The sequence below is a fragment of the Patiria miniata genome, unplaced genomic scaffold (genome assembly GCF_015706575.1).
Source record: "Patiria miniata isolate m_02_andy unplaced genomic scaffold, ASM1570657v1 HiC_scaffold_7, whole genome shotgun sequence".
Taxonomy (NCBI): domain Eukaryota; kingdom Metazoa; phylum Echinodermata; class Asteroidea; order Valvatida; family Asterinidae; genus Patiria; species Patiria miniata.
Genome location: NW_024037074.1, coordinates 22,475,224 through 22,502,778, shown reverse-complemented (window position 1 = coordinate 22,502,778; position 27,555 = coordinate 22,475,224). Strand labels below are relative to the sequence as shown.

The following is a 27,555-nucleotide window of genomic DNA, read 5'->3' as shown; positions in this document are numbered from 1 at the left end:
CTTTAAATGTACCTTTTTTTCAAATTTGTTATATGTTTTTTCTGTAAAATATCCATGTTTGCAGAATTCTGCCAGAAATCTGCTGTCAAACTCATTTTTTTAACAAAAAATCTGTCAAAGTTAGCCGAAAATCGGCTAAAACGGTAACCCTGATTATACGACTCGGCTGATGAGGGCGCTGTGAGCTTGGCCGGCAACTAAACTTGTATAAGTCCTTGTTAACAAAAACCCCGGCCCAAGGTTTAGGGTTCATTTCATTTCATTGATTATTTATTTCAAAGGTCAAATTTACAATGGTAAAATATGAATAATAATAAAAAATATTACAGACAGTATAGACATAAAAAAAGACGTGATAAGTTTAAAAAAACAAAACATTAAACCAAAAATTAAAAAAACTGAAAAAAGGACTAAAACCCCTGCGGGATTGCTAAAAAATGAACTAAATCATTGTCAAGTAGTTCCCCCATAGCATGACTACAAACCCTTTTTTGCAAAAACACAAACATTATAACAGTGTTACACTATAACACATAATCCCATGGGCAAAACTTGGAAAAAAACCTTTAAAATTGCACAAATTCCTGGATTTAAATTTTTTTTTATTGCACCATATTCGCTCTTTGGACATGCAGAGCCTCAATCTGGCAACTTTACACAATAAAAATAGCCGGTTCAGTGATCTGAACTCCGACACGGGAATCACTGAACCGGCTATATTTATTGTGTAGCGTTGCCAGATCGAGGCTGTGCATGCCTATGGCGGAAATGTAAAAAGAGCGAATTAACAGAAAAAGTAAGGAAAACACCCCCTAGATAACTTAAGATCTAAAAAAAAAAAGACCTTGGAACGGACAGACAAAAAATCAAACGACCGACAAACAGACCCCCACCCGACAAATGTAAGACGTGCAACTTGACCAAAAAAACCCAGACTCCAAAGAGACAATCCAACACAAATGACCCCACAGACAGAAAAACACTACCTCCGAAAAGAAACAGGGTTCACCCATGAGTTATACAAATGTATTTATAAAACTCTTTGGGCTCACCAAATCTTTACAAATTTGGGTGTGTGTTTGTACAGTGACCTGCGAAACACGACGACGTTAAACATGCCGGAGCGGGATTTTCATGATCGATGAAGGAGAAAAACAAAGATGGCGAAATGAAGAGACTAATAAAGGAATAAACAAACGAACGATTAATAAATAAAAGGGGGATAAAATACAGTGAAAATAGTAATGAAGAGTTTTGACAATGCTTCATGCAATACTATGACTATGGTCCGTATATCTGAATCCTGTATAATTATACAATGTACACACAGGGTGTCTAAACATTGTGCATGAAGAAGTCGCTGATTTGCTCAAAAGGTGGTCATACTAGATAATCAAATTTAATATTATTTTAAAACCTATGGTCTCATAATTGGTGAAAATATCAACGAAACCCATCAATGCAAACCAGAGATATCGTTGATTTTGTAAGGCTATGCTATTTTCCTCCTGCACAACTAGAATACTAAGTTGCTTAACTAGGCAAATACATTTCAGCTGTCAAAAAAAGATTGCATAATTATGTTCATTGTCCTTTCAAAATCTTGTCAAAGACCAACTTGTTAGCCATTCCAAGGGTGTATTAGATTTGATTATATGTACCCAAAATGTTATCTGTGAACATCCTTATTCAAATGTAACATAAAAGGCCGTGCAACATTTCAATTACGGATTATTAATTCGTTATTACGAATTACTCATACGTTCTAAGTCATTACTCGGCAAGTATGGCACAGGAGTGCAAACGTTGTATGCAAAGATAGCGCCGCCTAGCGGCGCTATATACACAGGCCCCTGGTCACGTGCTCTCCACGTGTGAGAACATCAGACCTAATTCGTAATAACGAATTAATAATCCGTAATAACGAATTAAATAATCCGTAATAACGAATTAATAATCCGTAATAACGAATTAATAATCTGTAATAACGAATTAATAATCCGTAATAACGAATTAAATAATCCGTTATAACGAATTAGTAATCCGTAATAACGAATTAAATAATCCGTAATAACGAATTAATAATCCGTTATAACGAATTAATAATCCGTAATAACGAATTAATAATCCGTAATAACGAATTAAATAATCCGTTATAACGAATTAGTAATCCGTAATAACGAATTAAATAATCCGTAATAACGAATTAATAATCCGTTATAACGAATTAATAATCCGTAATAACGAATTAATAATCCGTAATAACGAATTAATAATCCGTAATAACGAATTACACAATCTGTAACATATATACTTGCAGTGGCGCTAATGGGCTTTCGTATGTAGTGGCTAGTGGTGCACAACTAAGTTTTCACATTGAGTGCGTAGCAAATTACCTATCCAACGCTAGGGGCGCCATTCCCTATCGTATTATGTCGTGACCATTGATCTCATATGGTCGTGACCTATGAACAAGTACTTCAGCATGTTTCACTTTTTTTAGCGGACTGTCCGATCTTTCCCTATTTGTTTTCACTTACCCCAAGTGTACGCCTAATATATGGGCATTTGTGACCCAACCCGCGGCCATCCGAAAAAAAAATGAGGCACAGAGCGACAGTGCTACATCATTAAATAATTTGCATTTTGAAGAATCTTAAAACAATGGAAATCTAGACGACTGGCCACCCTTTCATGCGGTGTATATTAAAGTCAAAATTACATGTATTGATAAATTGAAAGGACCCTATATTGAATTTCTACAATATGGTGGAGCTGTGTGGCAAAAAAAATCATGCACTGAAAACTCTTATTTTTATCAGCGGTTGTGAATTCACCAAAAAAAAAAAAAAAAAACCACTTAATCAATTTCGAGTCTATTGAGGACTGAATTAGCTCACAAATAATTTTTGGGGAAAATGTTCAAATAAAGACTGTTAGAGGTAGTCCAAAGCTTTGCATATTGTTGCATGCATGATTTCGACGTTCTCAACAGAAATTTGATCCTGCCTCAGGTCTAGCTGGAGTTACCCAGCCCTGAGTTTTATCATTGGGTTGTCAATGACAACCCAATGATAAAACTCAGGGCTGGGTAACTCCAGCTACCTCAGGTCCGTACCTTGTCTGATCTTTTTCTTCGGGGTGAAGTTGATCTTGGTGGGGAAGTGGCACGCCTAGGACCTGCATTCGGCCATTCTTGAGCAGTTTCATTGCACCCTTTGTCTGAGATCATCCATTTCTGGAAGGTGAAGTGCAAGCTAGTTAAGCGGTCGATTTCACCGGCACGGGTTCGAGCATTGCCTGGATTCGCAACTCAGTTACTCAATTATGTCATCCACTACACATTCTTCTGATTTGCCAAGTTCAGCAGCCTCTGGGAATTCATCTTTCCCAGCTCGGCAGTTTTCTTTATTGCTACAGTGGCACCTGTGGCCGAGGGCCTGTCACCCATGTTGACTGCTCTCATACAGTACGAGGCCTAAAGTCCCCCTCCGACAGCATGTCACACCAGAGGAACCTGTGGCAGTGCATCTTACTGATGATGTCTCCGTCCAGGGCGATCTCTTTGTCTATAAATCGAAGTAAAATACCAAGCATCCATCATGTCTGGCCCCTTCTCTTGCATGAGGCCATCTCCTCTCTGGATATTTCACGTGCCACGCCCAGATGCATGCATGTCTTGCCGGACCGTAGCCTCGACTGAACCGATTTTGATGAACTTGCGAATGCCATCGCAGAGTTTCTTGAAATCAGAATAATGAACCAACTACCAAGTCTACCAACTTCATGCATGGCCGTGTTTTTGTCACGCTGCGCTTGCAGTACTTGTAAGAGACGTCGTTCTGCTTCTCCCTTGGGATTCTCCTCAACATAACTATATAAGACATTCCCAACCCAAGTTAGTTGAGGAGAATCTCTCTGGTTTTGCCATATTTCTTTTCAACTCATGATGCAATCCAGTCGTCGTCTATGTAAAATGGTTGTTGATGATGTCGTCATCATCTGCATGCAGCACCACGTCCTCAGATGCTTGGCACGTACAGCTTACCATGTCATATGCCTACTTTAAATCTGACAAAAGCAATATACTACCGGTTTGTTTTTAGGCATACTGTGTGAAAAAGTGCAGAGGCCGATCAGACTATTCTCGTAAAACAAAGAAGCTTACATTTGAGGGTGTACGTTTAAGTCTGATGATCCAAGACAATGCAAAGAAATAATTCAGTTCAACCGTACAGTTTGCAAGAGTCTTTACCAAAGAATTTACAGGGAGGGTAACAAAGCTAGAGACAAGGCGGCTTAATTTATCAGTGGGGCAGGTGGGCAAAATCAGCTACCCACATGCAGTTGGAGACCCCCACCTGAGTTTCGCCTCCCTATAGGCCTAGTTCCATATGCCACGGTCGATTTGGCATTAATGTTGGTTGGCCGGTCATCTACAAGTAGACTTCACTTACGCTATGGTGACCAAAAGAGGATTTTTACTATACGTTTGCCCATTTTGGTAATTCCTACATCTGTTATTAAAACTTAAAAAGTACAAAATTTGGTGTTATGTTTTGCATTTTGTATGTAACAACAAACTGTCAAAAAAGAAATGAGTACCCTTACAGAAAATGTGCATGAAGGTATAAGCGTAAGGTATAATACAAAATTATCAGCGGCCCTGCCCGCCAATTTGGATTCCCACAAAATGTGTGCCCCACCAAAATGCTTCAGCCTGGGGTAACATTGTGCAATTAATTAATGGTGCGTGATTTACAAAGAAAAATAAACAAATCATCGGTCACTTCACAAGCAGTTGTAAAAATATAGCCACTTCAATATGGCTCTACAACGCGTACTTTATTATTGCCCCCCTATTATTAAGCAACATTATCATGTATACTTTTGAGTAAAGTACATATACACATGTACTTTAAGGGTGTTAACATTAAGTAATAACTATCATAGGTTGTTAACCTTATACGGGTCGAGAAGTCATATTTATCATTTCAGTTCCCAACTGAAAAAAAAATGTCGGTGGTATTAATTTGATACTTTTGTATAACCTAATTAGCTAGTATGATGGAATTCACTTTAAAATTCTTGATACAAGCACGGGCTACTGCACTAAACGTCGACTCGGTTAAAACATGTGACCATATTTGTTTTTAAGTTTTGGCATAACGAACATATACAAGGGCGTAGGCAGGGGTCGAACGAACCCCCCCCCCCGGCCCCCCCGTTTTTAATCCTCTGAAAACAAGTTTCAATTATAAAACATCCAAAAAACAGAAGTCTTGGATTTGTCTTTTGGGGCATTTAATATGCACCAGATTGCAGGATTTGATATCTTTCTTTTTTAATTTTCCCGGAGGAGCATATATGCCCCCCCCCCCCGATCCCCCTAGTCTGTGGGAATCCCAAGCTATTGCATTTAGAACCCACAAATCCTCACTATGCCCCTGATATAATCGGTTTTTTTTTTTGTTTTTTTTTAAGGACTAGTACATATCAATGCATATAGCATACAAATTTACAACTTATACATACCCGGTGTCTTTGTTAGTTAAACTCAGCTAATCAGCTATATTAATGCTTTCTATTTTTGATCTCACCCAAGTCATTCAGTCTTTTGATATGATTGGCTGAGAGCAACTCACATACTGTTGCTTTTGACTATACCTTGGCAGCCTCAATTTGAAAAATACTATTCACACAGCAACCAAAGTACAAATGAAGGTTGATGTGACACAATCATGATCTGACTAAACCGATCATTTTGAAGGCCAGTTATACTCCGTGCACAGGCACCCCCTGTATTTTTGCACATTCATTAGAATAAAAAGAAGTAACGCGTGCGCGCACGTGCCAGTATGCGCACATGGTGCGTGCCATACTTGGGGCTCTTGGAAGTGGTAAACAAGCCTCCATAGGCGTAGCAAGGTTATTTTTAAATTGGGGCAGGGGTAAAAATCTCTTGAAATAGGCACTCGCACACCCGTGCTGAAATGTTTTTTTCCCCCCGCACACTTGGCCGTAAAATCAAACAGTTGGTTAGGGAAGGGGGGGGGGGAGGGGCCGGTACCATCAATTAATTAGGGCACTGTTCAAAATCAATGGACGACTAGACGAATGAGACATATACCGGTAGGGTGATGGCATTGTGTTCCTTTTATCCCTTTTTCTAAAGATTTCACATCCGGGGTGATTGTTTTTTTTTTTTTTATAGATTTCACATGTGGGGTGATGTCTATGAACAGAAATCACCCCGGATGTGGGATATGGTTAGAACGATCATACACACTATCGGACAATATATGATTTTAACAGGGAGGCACACACGTTAAATTCCCCAAAAGGCCCTTATTACAGCCGCTAGTCACAAAAAGGCACTAATTTTGGGGTAAAAAGGGCACTTGTACAAAAAAAAGTATGTTTGTGTCCAAAATAGGGCACTCTTAAAAAATATTGGGGAGGGGGGGGGGGGGTAGTAAAACACTTGCGAAAAAAAGGGCACTTGAATAGAATAGGGCAGTCTTTACAAAATATTGGGGGTAGGGAAATCTAATCTCCCCACACCCCTGTCTACGCTACTGCCCTCTCTTGTTGGCCCACAGGGCCCACACCACTCTCAGAAAAAATTCTTATTGTATTCTCAGATAGTGCACAAAAAATAGGCAAGACAATAAGCAAAGTTCTTACATGTGACCTTACACAAAATGTGCCATCATAGTTATAGATAGGGCACAATTTTACCCAAGCAATAGGGGAACGGGCCATATCCGGAAATGAGGCCACTATAAGGATGATATTCTCTGGGTGCAAACAGAAAGAAACGCACGTTCACTGGAGCAATTAATGGATCCTTGCTTCAATCTAAAACTTATAGCCTGTCAAAATGGAACTTGCTTGAGCGACAGCAACATGTGATTTACAATGTATGTCAATAGATTCTTTACACAGTGTTCCCTCAATCAGGACATATAGATTCTGTGATTTACACTCAATGACAATGAAAGTACACTGCTGTCACCTGCACACCATTCACTCAAAAATGGCAAAAACAGCAACAAAACAGGTTTTGCCTAAAATTGTGTTAACTGTTCTCTTCCTTCTGCCCGCAATTGGCGTTGTATTTCTCCATTGCCTCTAGGTAGCTGACGGGAGGCCAGCGGTTCTCGCTGATATACTTCAGGTTCTCCCCCTCCAGCGTCTTAAACTCCGCCCGCTGCTTGAAGGCCATGAAGTTACTTGAGATGAAATGAAGGCACCATGTGGCCAGCTGGGTTGCATTACACAACTGTCAAACAATGAAACATGAATAACTTCTCTTTTATACATGTAGTCATTCTGTATATTTCTATCATCTATTAGCAATGGACCTATCGCTGTTTGCGAGTAAGCCACGCCCCTTAGAGAACCCTATGGAATTTTAGTACACTAAGTTTTATTTGTCTTAGATTTTGCGCGTTCCACGTCCATTCATATATCATGTAATTGGATAATATTTCACAAGCTGCGTTGACGCAATTCTAACGCAATTATACCGTCAATTGGTGTTATAAACTCAAACAGTCTTCGAAGGAAGACACTTAGTGGTATGCCCATGGGCACCACCTGACTGTTGGAGGAGCCGTTCAAGCAGATGATAATACCCCGACATTATTTGACAAAAGGTGGCGCTCTTTACCGCAAGGTGTTTGCAAAAAATTATATAGGTTTTCCCGGCCCATATCCTTAAATGTTCATTCACTTCTGAAAATCAGTCATTTGTTTTCGTCTGAATTTGAATGCTCGTCTTTAATCCAATTTCAATTCAACGAAAGTTCAATCGTTTTCATTGTCCGTGCATTCGGTTTTGAGAAACAGACGGCCAATTACGTTACCTGTGCATTCATTTACGCAAGCATGCCTTCTCTAAATTGATTTCAGGTACAGCTGAAATGGAATCGAATGCTCTGGTAGCGAAAACAAAACTCATGTTCAGAGCGATTCTCAAATTCAGACGAAAATGAATGACTGATTTCAGAAGTGAATGAACATTTTAGGAAATTTGCCAGGAAAACCTATTGCAAACAACTTGCCAATGGAATGATAATTTTGTCAACTAGAAACGATTAATTAATTAATTTATTAAATTCTTCACACCCTTCCTGTGACATCAACACCTGAGGTAGACCATGAGGCTCCAAATGGTGACTGAGAAACAAGTTCAAATTACTGTCTAGCAGGCCACATACCTGAGCAGTGTGCAATAGTCCAATGACATCCACGTGTGCCTCTGCTATGCTGTTTGCCACAGCTACATCCACACCCTTGGTGATGTACAACTCACAGAGATTCTTCAGTCTTTCTTGGCCGTACCGATCAGCAGCCACCATGATGCCCACGGCATCTCCCTCCTCTATAGGGGCGTGGTCAGTATACAGGTACTCCAAGAGGGCTAGGAAACACTCCGGACTCACGTCTTCTATTCTAATCTACAAATAACAACAATTAATGCAGTACATTCACTTTCGATTTTTTCCTCAATTTTCAGCAAAACCAGCCATCACTATCTGCCCAAATGTATCATCGGAGTTGTATAAGCTATAAGTAAAGTTACAGATGTACATGTGCAAAGTGAACTTGAAATTGTTGGGAAATTTTGTATAATTTGTCAAGGGACTTTTACATGCATCCTCATTTTAGGAACAGTTTTTAACTAAAGAAAAAAATAAATAAAATCAGGTGGCTAGACTGAATATACTGGGCTTCCCCTCAATTATAATCCTAAACTCTTTCAAGAAGCACAAAAATATTACCTCTTCTTTGTTGCTTTCTGTATAGATGCCACTAAACATTCGGGCCATTATTTCACAGCGGGATGTTAGCAATATCTTGTGCGCAAAGAATGTCTGGTCTGTGTGAAGACAAAAAACAGTCATTCTCCTGATTGAAATTGTCACACATGTATTTTGTGGTAAATGACATTACTTGAAAGACATAAACACATAGATTAGTAATTGATTAACATTGTATTTATTAGTAGTTAATTAAATTAAACGGTATTACTCCTTGACTGCTGAGGTAGTTTTGGGCCGGTAAAATGACTCTGGTTAACAGGCAGCGTATACTTATTTTGCAGCATACATCGTATTTTAACCAATCACATCACGCACCCTAATTTATCACGCTGTGTGGATGGAAGACACATAGGTTCGCGTAGTGTTTTCCCTTCAATTAAACTTATTCCAACCAACAAAAACATTTGATGAAAATGGACATGGGATCAAACCACAGATCTTGTGACCCATAGTTCATTCCACTATCTACTAGGCCACTGTAGCAGCTCGAAGAAAACTGTTCTTTGAAATGCTTTAATGTACATGCATGACTGAGCCATAGCAATGGTGTGACGTCATTGTAATTGCCGGGTGGCATGTTTGGAGATTAACTGCGGGCAGTGTGGCAATGTGGCAGTGGACACGTGCTAAGTGAGTACCCTTTTTGAAAATTCTGTAAACAAATAATAGCAGTATTCTTGTTTTTGGTTATGGATTATGCACATTTGTTTGATATTGGTGTCAACACTATGTCAGTATATTAATATGCTTAATAAAGACTCACGGTGACCAATATTTTCAATATTTTTACCTTGTTGGAGAAGCCAATTTTTACGTCGTAGTATTCTATGTGTCCTTATCTATTGGGCCGCTGGGTTCAGGAATTCCATATGCGATGCTGACCGACCTTGATCAGGAAAATAAACTCTAAAGCAACGTTAAACTTGTACGTGTTTGTAGACTCTTTTCATCAGTTTCTCACCGCCGAGTCTATTCTAGTTGTACATGATGTACGTCTGTGCAGCGTGTAGTCTGGTTCCCTAGACCTGACAATTATTCTCGGTGCTCATATCACGTCTGGTCTGGAAGCCAGACTATGCATTGTGAATATGCAGTGCGCACACGCGATTTGCTTAGTATCCACCCTCATACGCACGCGCACTTACTTGAAGGCACGGTCGCTAATCCAATGACCGAGCGTGTTTTCGCGCCAGTTACCAGAAACGTATTTCGGCTTTGGTCATTGGTTGAGCGTTTTCGTGACGTCGGTTGGCTGGAGTGACGTCACTGTTCCAACCAAAACTAAACAAATGAGGGCGCTAGCGTGCGTGCGCGCTTTCGTGCGCACGTTCATGACGTACAACTCGGGAAAAAAATTGATGAAAAAAGACTACAAGCTCGTACAAGTTTAACGTTGCTTTAGAGTTTATTTTCCTGATTAATGTCGGTCAGCATCACATATGGAATTCCTGAACCCCTGGATCAATAGAGAAGGACACATAGAAAATGTAGGCGTGAAATAAGCGTCGATAACGAGGTAAAATGTAACAAAAATGTGGTCCAAATTTTGGGTGGTCTTATGTAGAGAATTCTCATCCTGGACGTCAGTCGTAATGCAATGAATACTTCGTCGAACCTGGGCTAAGGGGTTCATTAGTGAATACTGTGTAAACTTTTACATGTTTGTTTAATGGGCTAATGGGTTAAGACAACGAAATGGCACGGGACAAAGGGACAAGGGACTAGGAAAGAAAATCCTGCAATCATGATAATGTACCTTCGACTTTGAACCTGATATCGGACAATTCCTGACTGTTGAGGAACAACTGCTTGGCTCTCTGTCCTGTCTGGTCATTCAGGAAAGTCCCGATGCTGGGATTCAGAAACTCTGCTACATTCTGCAAGTTCTTGATGACGCTATCAAGCATAGGCAAACAGAATGTGCTGGATGCCATCTGAAAAGCCACTATGTCCTCTGCACTTGCTCCCTCTGGGATGTTGGGTAGACCTTCATATCAGCGAGGGTGTAAAAACAGGAGGGGAGAAATGCTAATTGGTAAGGGAGCTTCTTAATCTTTAGAATGTTTGAAATGTTCTGTAGGGGAACAGCAGGTTCAAATAAGAAACGTACAGTGTTTTCATTTGGAACAATTCCCATGGTGTTTCCGATCTGTGATGTTCTCAAATTGGGCCCAATTTCATGAAGTGGCAAACATGCAACAGACAGTTAACAGTAAGAGTCTTGCCATTACCTGTGTAGAGAAATTCCAAGACATGGCGGAAGGTCTTGTAAGAGATGTCTTCACTGATTGTCACCTGGGTCTTTGGTTTCTCACATGAGGTACCGTCTGGAGTCACTACATCAAGGATACCAGCTAGACCGGCGATCTTGCCCTCGTTAATGTCCTCCCAGGTAAAGTTCCACACTTTGGAGCTGCTTCCTGTATCCTTACAAGAAAGGCAACACACAACATGCTATTCAAAGGAAATTTCACAATTAAAATAAAATCAATACCTTTATTTTGTAAGCTATAAAAATTTGTATGGGCTATGTAAAACAAGTACCCCATCAATGGCAAAACAGGGAGAGTTGGGGGAGACCACTGGGGGAGACCACTGGGAGAGACATTCGGACGCATTGCTGACATGGCCGAGGACGCCCGATGCTCACACGAAGACACTATTTGGCTTTAATGTGTATATTTAGAATAAAAGAAGTTGTGCGTACTTCACGTTACATAAACCAGTACCAGTGGGCAGTGTTTCCCATCCACAGGACCCTCAAAAGTGGTGAAAAAGCATCCTCTGCGGTTTGTGCATGGAGCCCACTGATCTCTATACATGTATAAAGACTGGATAGCGAATAGAGAGCCGCACAATGAATGAATTTGACGCCATATTGGTGAGACCGGTGAGACTGCGGCTGGTGATCTACACAGGACAAGTCGCTGTCTTTATAGACAGCATGATTTCTTTGTAACATCGCGGTTCACTTGACTTATATTTTGACCACCACCACTGACCAAGGTTTACAATTTTTCTAACGACGTGGTTTACTTTTTTAATGCCGCAGTTCACTTTTTCGGCGTTTTGGAAATAATAATCACTACGGAAATGTGTCCCTTTTAGAACATCATAATATGTGTACGTGACTAAAGTGCGCGTCAACTGTTGATACAACGCGCGCTTATATACGCGCTGAACGTTCGTATTATACGCAGCCATCTTCGCGAGACTGGGGGCGAATTGGTCAATATGCAAAGTCTTCTGTGTGAATGCTGTATGGATAGCCGCTATCCAGTCTTTATATAGAGATCAGTGATGGAGCCCATATTGATTGGAATTGTTTACAGATGTATAAAAACAAATTCAATCCAAAATATTTGGTTAATATGTAAAACTTGAACACTGTCAAAGTGGCTCCATCTTAAAGGTCATTGTTCTTTTCATTCACCAAGCACCATTGAGAAAAGCCAACAAACCCCTGTTTCCAAGTTTGCTGAATAAGTGGTGAGTTAAGCTGTCTGACGAGAGTGTGTTGTTGCTAAGGACAGCGCTTTAAACAGGGGTATGTTAGATATGTTTTTAATGTGGTACATCGAATGATCATAATATCCAGGAACAATTAATCATTCCAAAGATTTTGTTTTTCATCACAAACTAGCAATCCAATTTCAAAGACTTTAAAACAGCTTGCAATGGGCATAAGCCATGCTAAGTAGGGCCAGCGCCCAAGCTACGATTTGAGTACGTTTTTGCATCAGATAATTATTATTTTAATGAGTAAAATAATTCCTTGAAATGATTCATTTAAGCATAAAACATGATATTCCATTTGTCTCCTCCCCCCCCCCCATTCAACACATAATTTACTGCAACAGTGCGACTGCTCACTATTTTGTTCAACACATAATCCAATGCAACAGTGCAACTTCTCACTTTTTTAGACACCGATGAATCAGACAAACTTATCGGGAAAAGTAGGTGTGGCCTTGTGATGATAAACAAAATCTCTGGAATGCTGGAATGATCAATCATTCATGGACCACATTATCAAGTACTAGTTTATGCACCAACATCTCTAGCATATCCCCTTTTACTGCACTATCCACAGCGATAGCGCATTCATCAGACGGCTTAACTCACCACTTATTCAGCAAACTTAGAAACAGGGGTTTGATGGCCTTCATTTTGAAAAGGTTGCTCGGCCATCCATAACTGAAGAGATGCAAAGATGCATTGCCATTGTGTTCATGTACAGAGATTAGGGAGGATTCAAGAAAGTTCCTAACAAAAAAAATCAGGTTTGAAAGATAAAACACAGCGAACCTGGTCTGGTGGGTTCAGGCCAAAGACACAGCAGAAGAAGTTGGATGCACTACACAGCACCACTTTGTGAGCCAAGATGCTCTTCCCTTCAATGATGAAGGTGACGTCAGAGTAAGATGATTGCTCCAACGCCTTGCCTAAGTCCCCTGCAATTGTTGATGTCTGGATTTCAATCCGCGGGGCTTCATCTTGAGACAATAAGAAATACACAAATCCAGGGTTGTCAAATTACCGTGAACACACAATTTGGGTATTTTTTTGGCTTTACACTGGGCTGGGATGTCCAATTTTTAATTATATGCATTCATGTATGTTGCACTCGTGTGCTACTCTTCTGTGAAATTCCGTTCCATGTCATTTTAATTATGTTATACAATCATGCACGTCCGTTCAAAATCAGCGAAGGACATGTACAAAGTATTCTACGTGCACAAAAAAATTTACTATTAAAATGTAACGGCCGAATGCTATGTCACCAATGAAATGGACCAGGGGTGAACTTGTATATCTCACAGTGAAAGTTCAGGCAATGTTGAATTGAGGTCAATTGCAATCAAAAGTGCACATTGCTTGCAAGTCTTCTTACTTGCCGTTCTCACCTAGTGGGGGTTTCTCAGGTGGGAGTTGCTCAGTTGGGCGGGCTTTTTGCTTCCTCTTCCCAAAACCAAAGAATCTAAAACCCCTCTTCTTCTGCGGCTGGTTTGCCTCATCAGCGATGCTTGCCTCATCAGCGATGTAAACCTGTCAAGGAGAAGGAATTCTTTAATCCTAGTGGTATTCCTATGATTTTGGCACGTGTGGTCTAACAGTGGAGCACAGGATTCATGATCGAGAGGTTGTGAGTTCAAGCTCTATCATGGCCATGCGTGTTGTACCCTTGAGTAAGGCACTTTACCTCAATTACTCCTCTCAACCCAGGTGTTAAATGGGTACCGGCATTATTCAATGCTGGGAAGGTAACAGACACACTGTGGAGGAGGTGTGGCGATCCCCCCACAGCAGCATATGAGTCTGGCCCAATTGCTATAAACGAAAGAGAGATGGGCACTCCGTTGCTGTTAAAATTTCAAAAATTCACAGTTCTATTTCACTTTAAGTTATAATGCCTTCGGCACCAGATTCAATTAAGGGTTTCTTTTTCATTAACCCTTACCCTACTAGACCCTCCAACGCATGCCAATATGTGCCTCAAGAAAATCTCCTATGTTTTTTGCATGGCCCTCCAATATCTGCCATGTCATTTCAAGGGTAACTGGACAGGCACTCCAATACATGCCACAGAGAACAATGAGAGTCCTCTGATAACAAAGTGAGTGCCCCCAGCTGGTCAGTATCAGGCACCCTCCAGGGCCTCCAACTCCTGCCAATTGGAGCCTTCACTGTTAAATAAAACTATCTGCCAATAAACTGCAGCTGGAGGGCATTGGCATAACCAACTGACATGCAGTAAACTACCCTCAGAGAGTAAGGGTTAATCGTCAATAAAATTAGCTGTACCTGAAATCAATTAGGAAAGGTATGCTTGCGTAAATGTATGCACAGGTAACTTAATTGGCCGTCTGCTTCTCAAAACAGAATGCACGGACAATGAACACGATTGAACTTTCGTTGAATTGAAATGGGATTCAAGATGTGCATTCAAATTCAGACGAAAACGAATGACCGATTTTCAGAAGTGAATGAACATTTCAAGAAAACTGGCCGGGACCTATATTAAATATGCAGTGTACAGCCTTATTGTTCTTAAACAAGGGAAAAAGTGTGTGACCAGCATTAACATTCTCAGCACAACAAGCCAAATACACCAAAATTCTAAGGAACTGTACTTGCATGGATTTGAACCTTTTTTAATTTCATCTTCGAGGACTTAAACTTCAGAGTACTCACTGCCTTCTGAAAGCAATCTATTAGATTTACGTTCAGCAGTCCCGTCATCTCAGTGTATCCCACGTTGTGTTTCTTGGCTACTTTCAAGCCCTCATCATATGAGACAACGCGTCTCCGATGGGCACTCCAAGGATCATCTGCCAAAAGAAAACAAAGCAAAACTTAAACAAAATGCTTTGCTTGCTTGTTTTGAAGTTGGTAAATAAGATGAAACAATTATGGCAAAATTTCGCACCAACTAATAAGCAATTCCAGTGTTGTAGTGGAGTCTACAACAAGTTCTTTCATAAGTAATTCAAAAGTCATTTCACTAAGCTAAAAGTGAAGTCACAAGTAAACGGGGACAAGGGCGGATGCAGAACACAAAAAAAAAATAGGCCCCCAAAAAAGTGGGTCCAAAAATTATGGCATGAGGTTTGGGGCCTGCTCAAGGCCCCAAAAAGTTTTGGATTCTAGATGCTCTGTTGTGATCTGAGGCAATTTCTGACCACTTTCCCCAATTTTTCAAGAAAAAGAGGTTGGTGCACGCAGTGCCTGCCTTTACTGCGACGTCAGTTAAAAATGAAAAAAAAGAATGAGTTCTTTTTTTGGGGGGGGGATGACCCCTGTTAGCCTTTAAGCTTTAATCTGATATCCAAAACCTAAAAATTCACCAATCACCTATTTGGAAAAAGGCAAATGTTTCAGGGTTGCATAAATGTTTTGGGGTTAAAAATAAATCAGCATATCGTTTGCTTTTGATGTCAATAAAAGTACTCGGATTGCGGACAATATTACTTTTGATAATGTCTGGTGCGCCCTCATCCAGGCATTTTTGCTGGTTCCAACACGATCAAGAGCGTATACTAGAGACTCACAGTTGTCAACCAGCGAACAGAGAGCGTAGCGCCCTGTACCATCGAACATGGACGCCCATGCAGCACGCGGCAGTCCAGGTATACGTACACTGAATAATCACAATGGGAGCTTCAAATAGTTTGACGAAATAGGAGAAAAGAAGAAGGTGTTTTGAATTGTATTTTTTGAAAATCAAGTCTTCATTACATCTTTTTCGTTTACATCAAACGTTTTGAAGCTGCCACTGTAATTGTTGACAACAGTGCGCGTAAACCTGGCCTAATTCTGCCCGCTGCGTGCATACGCGCGGCGTGTTCAGTGTTGGATGATACGCATGCGCTACACTCTGTTGAGTGGTTGACAACCGTGACTTTCTATGCTCTTGATCAAGCGGGAACCAGCAAAAATGCGCAGATGACTGCAATAATAATGTTATTGTAGTCAACCAGGTACTTTATTGCAGTCATCCAGGAACTTTTACAAAAGCATACAATACGCTGATTCATTTTTACCACTGGAAGCCTGATATAAATAATAATTATTATTATCAAAATGGCTGGTAGTAAAGTTATGAACTGAATTTCTGCTTTGCATGCAAACTTTACAAGCCCATAGTTTAAGGCTGTTTTTGCAGTGCACTTGCCTATCTTGGTTGCAACTAGAAGGATTGGAATGTCAGACATGGCATGGCGGATCTCTGGAATCCATCGCGATTCAACATTCGCCAAGGAAGACTTGCTTCGAACAGAGAAATACAGATGAAAGACTTCCTCATCGTAAGGAGGATGTGGCTCAGGGCTAGGATCTGGATCACTGCAGCAACCCCTCTGGCATGCCTGGGTAAAGACAACAAGTACATGTACATGTTTGTGGTTGACACTAATACGTATCAAGTCTAACTCTTTTAGTGCAATTTCCAGTGTTGTAGTACTCGTATTGGTACTCGAGTACTACTCAAGTACTTTTTTGGAGTACTCGTACTCGTACTCGAATGTCAAAGTACTCGTACTCAAAATGAGGGTACTCGTACTCGGGCAGCAAAGTACTCGTACTCGCACGTGACAAAATTGCACTCCATCATCAAAGTACTCGTACTCGAATAGTACTCGATAAAACAAAGTACTCGTACTCGAACAGCGGTACTCGATGAAAAAAAAAATGCAGTATATCACTTACGTTACACCACGGCCTTACATACATTCCATCGTAATTTGAGCAAGATGTGCCTAGTAGTGTTTGAGTTAGACAAAAAAGTATTAAGGGGGACTTTCTTTTTGGGTGAGTGTATCTTTAAACCCAGTAAGCTTTTCAACAATAATTACGTCAGTTACTTTTTGGATAGCTGCAAATGATGGACTGTACCCTAACAGTCCTGAATCCTCCAATTTTAATACAAATTTGCATGCACACCCCCTAGGGAGTTCGGGCTGAGTAAAGTTCATAATATGAACAAGTTTGTCCAAAAAGACAAAAATTGTTACAGTGGGCAGATTTCGCGCACAGGTGTTGTCTGTAAAAATGTCATCATATATTAATTTTCAAGTGAACTTCTCATAGAACATTGAACACTAATGACACTTGGCCTGTATTAAACACTATGTTTAAGACCGGTTGGAGTCTGCATTTTGATAATTACCCCACCCGAAGCATCCAGATTCCAACCGGTCTTAAACAGAGGGTTTAAAACTGGACAAGCACACATTTATTTCCTTAATGTTATGTACAATTCCAAAAGACTTCTTCTCACAGGTTTCTCCACACCATTTGTGTTGAGTAGTGCACTGGTCTCTGTATATGCCATGTTATGTTTCTGCGCCAAGTTGGAGCCCTCTTCAAATGTGATACAATCATAACGGGAACTCCCACGAAGGTCTGTAAAGAAGAAGATATAAATTATTTCTCTATTTATTATTTTTTTAAAGATACATATTATTTAAATTATTCCACTTGATTAGATTCACAGGCACAGAGAAACAATATTAGAGAAAAGTGTCTTGCCTGTGGACAAACATTGTTATTTCCATTGGCTGGTGAAATTCTGAAAGACCAGCCAAGTTGAAAAATTAACTAATGTGTTTCCAGGTTTTGAAGCAGACCTAGGAGAAAAAGTAGACCTTAGTACCGGCATCAACATTTTAAAGGCCAAAAGTAGGAGTTTGGAAGGCAAAATCAAGACAGAAGTAGGACTTTGTAGGAAAACGTGAGAAGCTGGACGATTTACGTGTAAACCTTCACCTGCCTCTGCGAATACGCATTGCAGGGCTTGAATTGAACGACAGCCACGATGGCCAGTGCCGTCATTGCCTTCTTACTGGCTGAGGTGCCCCACAAAAAATCCCTGTCTTCACGGCCAGTTTTGCCTTGCCCCATATTTGCCTTGGCCGTCGTGCCCTTTTTGCAAAAACATCCATCAGACTAATAAAACCACTACAATCCTTGATTTCAGTTGTTTTTCCAAACATTGACAATGTATTTCGACGTCATGCCAGCCCGATCAGTTGTCTTAAAATCTCGCTGAATCAATTACGTGCGTGCAGTAGTACAATGTAGTACGGCCGGCCGTGGCCAAACACCAGCGATTCCCCATACACTGTTCATGCATGTACGATGTACACACACACTGACAACTGAATCTCCAGTTCCTATGTGCTGATACTTCAAGTAGCGACACCCCCGCCGCAAAAGTATATGTCTGTATTCGTACACACACATACCAGCAGGAGTAAGTACGGCAGATCTTACGTGCAATCACCGACTTTCTTTTTCTCAGTGCTTGCAAACGAGTTCAGTACTTGTCAAAACACGCGTGCACATGGCATGCATGGTGTTCCGATTGTCAAAAGATACAAGTGGCGATCGTTTGTTAATTAAATCAACTTTTAATTCACATTAAGGACATGCCATGCATGAAGGTACATGTAGGTCTTAGATAGAGGGAAGGGTTTCGATTTTTTGAGGGGAATCTGGGGGTAAAATGACGATGACAACGACAAAACGAAAACGCAGCACGTGAAAATGGCGATCGCACTTCATCACCAACCACTTAATAAAACCGCGTACAAAAGAACGTAATTTCTATTCTCCCAAAATTGTTCCAAATTACAAAAAAGGTTTCATTTAAACTGAGAGAAGCCTGCTTTAGGTTGAAAAGGTAAATTTTTGAATGATAAAACACCTTTGACTAAAATTTGATTGAAACTAAAGAGGGGCCCTAAACTACACAGTCGTTGATGTAATTTGCGCATTTTTTTTTATTTTAGCCGGCCTCTGTGCCCCTTCTGCAGATATTACTTTGGCCTTTGTGCCCTCCTCACTGGCCTTGGTGCCCTCTATAATTTTGCTTCATTCAAGGCCAAAATGGCCTTGCCCTAAAAATTCCCAATTTCAAGGCCTGGCATTGCCAGATCGTGTTTACACATCCTCCGACATCAACTGGTTAATAGAGTGATTCTAGGCTGATTTGCTTTCTGAACAAAAGTCCCACAAGCACAATTACACGTAAAGCTGTCATTACTTGCCTATCTTTGTTGCAACAAGAAGAATTGGAGTGTTGGGCATGTGATGGCGGACCTCTGGTAGCCATTCTGTTTCTATACTTTCCAAAGAAGACCGCATCTCCACAGAGAAAACTATCATAAAGATGTCCGTTCTTGGAAGCACAGAGGCCTCAGACGATGATAGTCTTCTCCCTGCATACACAATAGTGAAAATCTAACTTCTAAATACCTTGCATTTGTTAGGCCATGTTACACTCCCGTTTTTGTGTCAACTTGTAGTACCAGGCGGGGAATTGAATATAATTCAAGTTTCATTTGCCGATAGTTTATATTGATGCGAATGTATTGATCATGCCCCCCCCAACAAACCCAATTGTTGTTGTTTTTTTAGTGACGTTCGAATAAAGGCAGGCACTGCATACACCACAATCTTTTCCTCAAAAAGATTTTGTTAAAGTGGTCAGAAATTGCCTGAGATCGCACTGCAGAGCACGTAGAACACAAAAAAAATTGTTCTGGGCCCTTAAGCAGGGGCCCCGAACCCCACACCGTAATTTTCGGGACCCACATTTTGGGAGACCAAAATTTGTTTTGGCCATTTTGGTTAAAGATCACAGATGTTTCAATAATACTTCTGCTACTCCCACGTGTCCTGATTAAACAGTAAAGAAAGCAGAACATACCCCAGTACAATCAACAAGATAGTGAGCAAAAGACTTCCCACCAATCTCTACATTCAGCGTGTTATGGTCAAAAACGGTGGGGACGTAGACCCTTGGGAAGTGACCCGTGGCATAGGAGATGCAGAGACAGGTCTTGCCGACACGTCCATCCCCGACAATCACAATCTTCACGATATTCTCTGTTGCTTAAGATACAAGGGGAAAGAGAGAAATGATACATTACAACACGGATGCAGAACATACTTAGACAAGTCGACGAGACTGTGGACAATAGGCTTCCCTCCAACTACCACATCCCATATGTATTGCTCATAAACGATGGGGATATACATCTTGGAGAAGTAACCTTTGGCATAGGAGATGCAGAGACAGGCCTTGCCAACAGTACTATCCAAACCAATGCGATATTCACTATCTTCTCTGTTGGTTCAGATACAGTACATGGGTTAAGTACACAAATAATGATTGCATGATCATGAGTGCAATGGAGTACCAAAGTGAATACGTCACACGCACAAAATGTGTGTGAAAGACATTAGCGCGTGATTCAGCCCGTAAACCAACACGCGCGTCCTCCACTCATTTACACTACACTTTCTGGTTCTAAATGACGTCACACTTCGGTACTCCATGGTAAGAATAATTTCATGAGGTGCCAGATGGAATGTTTCATTCCCTAAGGCACTCACTGTAAAAAAAAGAAAGAAATGATCCAGTCTTAAATGTAATTGTTTAAAGGGACATTACGTCCTGAAATTCGCCCAATAGGGCTACAATTACAAAACGCATTCTAAAGGAAATGATATTAAATAGAAAGAGCATTTAAAAGTAGATTATATATGTCCACACAACTATCCTTTAACCCTAGAAGGGCCAGGTTATTTTGACCATCTCACAGCCAGGGGTGGGGGGGGGGGGAGGGGGGATTCCACCCCCTAAGAGAAGTTTTTGCATGGTGAAAGTGGCTCGCTAATTGGATGATGGAGATGTTTACAGGGTGAGTAAAAAAAAATTAAACCCAACTGCCAGAACTATTGTTTTAGTGAAGTTCTGCATGTCGCACTTTCAAAATCTAGGATATGAAAGCCCAATTCATAAGCTTTCTTTTAGTATAAGAACCATTCAAATAACTCATGTACTTTTCAAGTTACGGAATTTTAAACACAACCACTGTTTTAAAGTTTTGTCCATGGATCACAAAAAAGGTGTGCATTCTTTCAGCAAAATGAAAACAATTCACACTCATCCCTATGTGATTTGTTTTCGTTTTGCTGAAAGAACACTTACCTTGTTGTGATCCGTGGACAGAACTTTAAAACGGTGGGTTGTGTTTAAAATTTCGTAACTTGAAAAGTACATGAGTGATTTGAATGATTCTTGTACTAAAAGAAAGCTTATGAGTTTGGCCTTCATATCCTAGATTTTGAAAGTGCTACATGCAGAACTTCTCTTAAACAATGGTCCCGACATTTGGGTTTTTTTTTTTTTTTACTCACCCTGTACATCAGGTGTTGTATAAAGCCAACTACACAAATGCTGACTTCTGCAATGTGAATTAATTGATCTTTGATTAACCATATTCGTGACTACATGAATTGTGCAATACTAAAACTCACCGTCAGCATGATTGGGCATTGTGATAGTTGATGGAAACTGCTCATGCCAATATTCCTCTCAAGTTCATATGGTGGCCCGCATTTCGCTCAACTAGCTGGCAATTCAACCTGTTCACAAAGAAACATGTTTCGGGAGGTTCTAATTATTACTTGCATTTCACAAATTTTGACCTAAATTCTCAAGGTTGAGCAAAGAAAATGACTGGAACGGGGTTTGAACTGTGACCTCCGCATTGCTATTCCGGCGCTCTACCGACTGGTTCCCCATTAATCTTGAATGTCTTTGTTCTAGTCTGGTTCCCAGACCAAAAGATTCCGACTATTGATGAATCTTAGGTCTGGTAGCCTCCGATAAATGGCCAACTAGTTTGGTCGGTCTAATATTTTGTTCCTTACATCCCTAAATGAACCGGTGTCGTGCCAAAAACCGTCCGGTGCCAAATAGTGTCCGCTGAGCATGCGCAGTAGGCGCCAGACACTATTTGGCATGTAATACATGCCAAATAGTGTCCGGTGCCAAATAGTGTCCGGGCTCCGTCGATCGAGCGAGAGCAAGGGCGTGCGGTACGTCCTGCCGGACAGTATTAAGCTGGAAAAATCGGACAGTATTTTGCAGGAAAAATCGGACAGTATTTTGCAAGGGGGAATCGGACAATATTTGGCAGGGCAGGGAATCGGACAGTATTTGTTGGTAGGAAAAATCGGACAATATTCAGTGGCGGGGGAATCAGACAATATTTGGCAGGAGGAATCGGACAGTATTTAGCAGGAGAAATCGGACATTTTTTTCGCAGGGAAATCGGACACTATTTGGCAGGGGGAATCGGACACTGTTTAGCAGGACAAATCGGACAGTATTTGGCAGGGCAGGGAATCGGACAGTATTTGTTGGTAGGAAAAATCGGACAATATTCAGTGGCGGGGGAATCAGACAATATTTGGCAGGAGGAATCGGACAGTATTTAGCAGGAGAAATCGGACATTTTTTTCGCAGGGAAATCGGACACTATTTGGCAGGGGGAATCGGACACTGTTTAGCAGGACAAATCGGACAGTATTTGGCAGGGCAGGGAATCGGACAGTATTTGTTGGTAGGAAAAATCGGACAATATTCAGTGGCGGGGGAATCAGACAATATTTGCCAGGGGGAATCGGACAGTATTTAGCAGGAGAAATCGGACATTTTTTTCGCAGGGAAATCGGACACTATTTGGCAGGGGGAATCGGACACTGTTTAGCAGGACAAATCGGACAGTATTTGGCAGGGCAGGGAATCGGACAGTATTTGTTGGTAGGAAAAATCGGACAATATTCAGTGGCGGGGGAATCAGACAATATTTGCCAGGGGGAATCGGACAGTATTTAGCAGGAGAAATCGGACATTTTTTTCGCAGGGAAATCGGACACTATTTGGCAGGGGGAATCGGACACTGTTTAGCAGGACAAATCGGACAGTATTTGGCAGGAAAAATTGGACAGTACTTGGCAGGGGGGAATCGGACAATATTTGGCAGGGGGAATCGGACAGTTTGGCAGGAAAAATCGGACAATATTTGGCAGGAAAAATCGGACAGTATTAGGTGGGAGAAACCGTAAAATATAACGTTGGTTATAATGCTACACACAGCACAGTATGTACTACTCACACTTCACATGGCGTTAGGCCTACGTACGTAGTATGGAACGCCGTATTATCGCGGTACTTATCACGTTTCTCGTTCGGAATAGAGATTGCCCACTAACCTTCCAGAATTGTCCTGTCTTATGTGTAGTATAACTCTTCCTTTTTAAATTAATATAAAAAAATCTGACGGGTAGTGTGGTTTATTCCGTGTACGATGCCTGTGAAAATAGACATGCGCGGCGTGTGCAAACGGAGGTGGACTCCCTATTATCGCGGTATGCGGGAAGTGGTTTTTATAATGATCCCAACTTTTTTGTTCATAGTTTATGTTTGACCAAAACACCCCCTGAATAAAGTCTGATATTTTCCCTGTAACGTTCAAGTTGATTAAAGACAAAATGTCTGCAGGATGATTTCTTAAGACCCTGCCCTTCCCCCGAAAGGAGAACACAAATCCCTGAGGCAAGTCTACTGATCGGCGATTGAGGGCGCCATTCACTTTACACGGTGTGCCGTTTTATTTTCGCTAACGCGCGGTGCTTATTTTGATCCCGTAAAAGTTGTTACGATTTCGCGCTGCAAATATCGTCGTTCGACTTCATTTTACATTTGCAGCTGAAGAATGGGAACCAGACAATGGAACTTTCATGGACAGAGCGCAATTAAAGATTTATGTTAAAATATAAACGGTACCTTTTAGCAGACACGGTGAGGGAAAATTTTGCAAGTTTTGGAAAACGTTAATATTTATTAAAATCGTTAAAAGTCCCGAAAGACACAACATTTTTTAATCGTCCTTTTTATACAACTCGGTAGAAAATCCTTGATGACTGGTGAACTGGATAAAAATCGCCACTTGATGGAGTTTTGACACTGTAAAAAGAGAAATTTCCCATGCCGCGATAATAGGGATGCCGCGATAATAGGGAGTCTGACTATACTGCATGCCAAACAGGTGAACTGACGCGAAAAAAAAACACACAAACATTTTGCACAAATATAATGTTTAAACTATTAGGGAAACCAAGTCGAATAGTTAACAAGGAAAACGTTAAAACAGATTGTAAAAAGCAAATTCAGGTGAAAAGAGATCTTTTCTATGCGATGCATTGACAGCTCGACAAGGCAGGCAATAGGATGCACGCTAAGCGCGGACACTATTTGGCAAGCGTCCGTAAACAATGTGACGTCATAGACGCATGACCAATCAGATCGCATTATGCTAATTAGCGGACACTATTTGGCACCGGACGGTTTTTGGCACGACACCGGGCCCGATCGCTATGCGCCACACCATGACACAGCGCAGCGCTAGCGCGCGGCACAGCCACGGAAGTGAGGTTTAACTTTACTTTAACACTAAATCAGACCCGATTTTGATTTCCTCAGAGTCAGAATCACTTTTCCCCACAATACAAATAATGTTTACCGTTGTGTAGCTCAAGTATATACAGAGAAAGTCCCATCAATCATTTCAAGACGTCAGACTCGACTCGATCGTTCGTGACCTCGACGCACAACACTCGCCTTTACTTTACTTCCGTGTTAATCAACTTTAAATCCCAACACCGCCGCGCCCAGGGTGACCGTAAGGTCATGGCAAAATTCTGCTAAATGCGCTTCAAAAATCTGTCAGATTTATCAAAAATCTGCCCAATTCCCCAGATTTTCTCGAAATCCACTAAAAACCCAAAACCACATGCAGATTTGTAGTTCTGCCTTAATTAAGGTTCAAATTACATTATTAACAATTTACAGTCACATAAAGAGGTTGTGAAATTATTGCGTAAATTTCAGGCAAAACGCGGTTGCGGTGTGAAGTCCGGTTCCCAGTTAACCTCAGCGCCTAGACCAGCCAACCTGTCCCATTATGCAAGGGTTTGTTTGAAAAAGATTGAAGTTTTGTTTAAACAATTGTACCTTTTTTTCAAATTTGCACATTTCTGCCAGAAATCTGCCAAAAATATCCATTCTGTCAAATTTCTGTCAAACTCGTTTTTTAACAAAAAATCTGTCAAAGTTAGCCGAAAATCGGCTAAAACGGTCACCCTGACACCGCCACCAAGTGTTCAATGATGTCCAGTCAGTCAGTCCGTCGGTAGGGGAGGGGTCTGGGAGGGGGCGCAACAACATTCCCCACTCTTGATGGTCTCGAACTTAATGTAGTCAATAATCAGGTCAAAATTGGGCAAACACTCAGAGCAGTAATTCAAATTTAAGTGCAGAATAGCAGAATCCAGTCTCTGTGATTGGGCCAGGGGCATTTGTGACAGTGCTGTATGAACAAAACATGATTCAGTTTTATATCTCACTTTGATGAGCAAAGATTTTTTTTAATTAGCCCTACCATTGTTTTATGTATACCATAATTAATGCATGTAGGGATACTGCGTAGCACTTCAGCATGTAAACCAATAGTAAAAGGCCCTGCTCACTGGAAAGTAGTTGTAAAAACTTTACCATGTTGTTTTCCATATAACCATGCAAAGAACAGGATTTAGGTACAAATCTGCCCATATCGGCTCACTATGCAGGGGGGGGGGGGGGGGGGGCCTACACAGCTGGGAGTTTTTGCAGGCAATCGTTGATTGGAGCGCTGCAACTTGCTGAACACTGCGCTAGTATTTAACATGCGCACACTTCTCTATCTTCTCTATAGAACAGTGATTATTACATTTTTTGTCACTTGAAAGAATTTAAAAAAAAATGTTTTGCATGGCAAAGTAATAACAAGTTAACAACATACGTCCGGTACAACAATTAATTTACTCATTGTTTATTTAAATGACTAAAATACAGAAATTAATGATAAATGTTAGTTTTAATGGAGTACCGAAGTGTGACGTCATTTAGAACCAGAAAGTGTGTACAAATGAATGGAGTACGCGCACGTGTTGGTTCACAGGCTGAATCATGCGCCAATGTCTTTCACACACATTTTGTGCGCGTGACGTATTCACTTCGGTACTCCATAATTTAGACAACTTTCCCCAGATGTCTCCTGCCCCCCACCCCCAATTTCCCCATGGCCCCCCCCCCCCCCCCCCCCCCCCATTTCAAATTCTGAATTAAACAAAGGTATATAAAATATAAAGTATATCTATATATATATATATGTATATTCACTATCCTTTCGAAACATTTGCGCCACCCCTGGTGCCCCCAAAGTTTAACCCTAATGACGCCAGGGATAGCAAGCAAATGTAATATAACTGCCAATATTTACATAAATATATGTGCCCTGCACGAAGCTCTTATCTTTAAAAACTTACAACCTCTTTTAAAGGGAAAATACAACATTTGCAAACATCAAAAAATAAAACTACCAAATCATTTTGAAATACCTTGCTGGACTGTTAGTGAATGACAGTGTAAAGCATCCTGTAAAATCATAGCACCTGGTATACTGTCATTTTCAAGAAAAGTGGTATTTTTGTATCAATTTCCAACGCTGATCGGCCGACCAGCGTTAAAAAACTGGGTTTTTTTCAAATACTGGCCCCAATTGACCATCGCACTTGTTTGCAATCGATTACACACCGATGAACGGGTACAAGCCAGCTAGACTGGTTCCCTGACCTTACAATTCCCCAATGTATGTAAACTGCTCTGTTTCTTCTTAAATGGAGTCAGGGAACCAGACTACAGGAAAATGATTGTTTTTCTTGGTTTTTATAGCATTTTTGAACTCAAAACCTAAAAAAAGTCAGTGTAACTATATTTGCTATATATTTCCAACCCCCAAATTCCATCCATTTCTGAAAATTACAGCAAAAGCAAATGATGTATATTCCCCTTAAGTTCTGGCAGGAGCAATTCATCTACTTGTCACTTTGTGGTTGGTCGGTTGGTCGGTCAGTCGGTCTGTACCTGGAAAATTGACCAAAAACGACCCCCTAAGTTTCCCATAAAATACCAAATTTTAATGTTCCCAAAAGAGCAAACCAAATAAATTAAATACTGTCACAAAAATTTGCTCCGTCAAAAAAAAAAAATTCCATACAAATTCCTAAAAAATAAGTTGAACCCTCCCCGCCCCCCCTGTGACACCCAACAAAAATTTATACAGGTATAATGTCTGTCTGTTCTAAATACGGTAGACCATTCTGTAATCTAGTGCTAATAATTGTCGAATTTGAACAGCGCCCCCTATTGAAATATGGTACCAGGCGCCCCCCCCCCCAGTTTTTTATTTTACCGAGGCCAAGTGTCCGGAAAAAAAAAACCTGTGTACATTTTCAGGTTTTTTGCTGATGAAAACCCCCCCCCTGC

At 40.8% G+C, this 27,555-nt stretch overlaps 1 pseudogene; it reads right to left on the bottom strand.

Annotated features, from left to right (window-relative positions):
• Positions 1–4,975: 4,975 nt before the first annotated feature.
• LOC119744718 lies at positions 4,976–24,812 on the bottom strand (annotated as a pseudogene).
• Positions 24,813–27,555: the final 2,743 nt, after the last annotated feature.